The sequence below is a fragment of the Rattus norvegicus genome, chromosome Y (genome assembly GCF_021556685.1).
Source record: "Rattus norvegicus strain SHRSP/BbbUtx chromosome Y, alternate assembly SHRSP_T2T, whole genome shotgun sequence".
NCBI lineage: Eukaryota > Metazoa > Chordata > Mammalia > Rodentia > Muridae > Rattus > Rattus norvegicus.
The window spans coordinates 67,500,613-67,502,100 of record NC_141555.1 but is presented as its reverse complement, the minus strand read 5'-3'; the positions used below and the strand labels follow the sequence as shown (position 1 = coordinate 67,502,100).

General features: G+C 47.0%; 1 pseudogene; it reads left to right on the top strand.

The window, feature by feature from the left end:
- The first annotated feature begins 201 nt into the window (after window positions 1-201).
- Window positions 202-1,062, top strand: LOC147998077 (Y-linked testis-specific protein 1-like; annotated as a pseudogene).
- The last annotated feature ends 426 nt before the right edge of the window (window positions 1,063-1,488 follow it).

Below are 1,488 nucleotides of genomic sequence, written 5' to 3'. Positions count from 1 at the left end.
TCTGCTACTTGAGTGCTGGAACTAAAGGTGTGCTCCACCATTGCCCAGCCCTCCTATGAACATCTGATTATGACAGAATTAGATTCAGATGCTCAAACCCGTTTACCATCGCCTTCCTCACCTGCTCCAAAGTTCTCTTAGACAAGAGCCTTGGTCAAGCGCCCTCCCCCACCCCACCCCCATTGTTCTTGCAGGCACTCATATGACAGAGGCAACACCATTGTGTCTGCTTTAAGCAGGTCAGCTCTTCAAACCCAAGCCATGGGCAAGTATGAAGCCTGAACACAGAACTATAGCCACAAGACAGTGGACCAGGAGTGCCGTGGCCTACTACACTAGGTCTGCAGCCAAGAAGAAGATGTCTCTGAGGAGGATGAGCACACCATCATTCCAGAAGCGGAGGAGGAGGAGGCCTTCTCCCCAGGCCCTGGGGAACATTGTGGGCTGCAGAATTTCTCACGGATGGAAGGAAGGTGATGAGCCATCACCCAGGGGAAGGCCATAGTTCTAGATCAAGTGTCAACAAATCCCTCTCTCTATCTGGTCAAGTATGATGGAATTGATTGTGTCTACGGACTGGCACTTAACAGCGATGAGAGGATTTTAAAGCTTAAGGTCTTGACTCACAAAGTAGTGTTTCCTCAAGTGAAAGACGCCCATCTCTCAAGTGCCATGGTTGGCCGAGCTGTGGAGCATAAATTTGAGGGCAAACATGGCTCTAAGGACAACTGGAGGGGGGTGGTCCTAGCCCAGGTGCCGATCATGAAGGACTGGTTTTACATCACCTACGAGAAAGATCCAGTCCTATACATCTACCATCTCCTGGATGATTACACAGAAGGTAACCTCCGTATCATTCCAGAGATTACTCCAGGAGAGGTGAAGTCAGACATTGACAGAAACATCTTAACCGGTCAATGTGTGCAGTTCACCAGAAGCGATGGGTCCAAAAAGATGGGAAAAGTTATTTAACAAGTACTAGGCAAGCCTTCCGTGTACTTCATCAAGTTTGATGGCGATGTCCACATCTATGTCTATAATCTGATTGAAAAGATCCGTTAAGGTGAAATTCACAAAGTTTGGGGGACATAGATGGGGAATTTATAGAATTGGGGGGAAAATGTTTGTTTTTCTGTGTTTCAGATACCCAAGGGCCTTTGACAACCCCAGTATCTTTTCCAGTGGAATTTGTTTTTGCTCTAAAATTTAAAATGTGCGATGTGACGTTCTGTGTGTGAACACTTTGGTGGAGGAGACTGACTGTGGTGGATGGAACATTGAGAGGAAGCCAGAAAGATCAAGGTAAGTCTAATGTCACATAGGCTAAAACAAACAGGACTGAGCTGGTCTGGTCTTTAGGGAGAGGAAAGAACTGGAGATGAGGATTAGAGGAGCAGGGATGGCACGGGGGAAAAAAAAAGATGGATGTTTAGGAAGCAGTGGAGGGGGACCAGAAATAGATAGACTCTCAGAGGTGAAGTTTGAGGA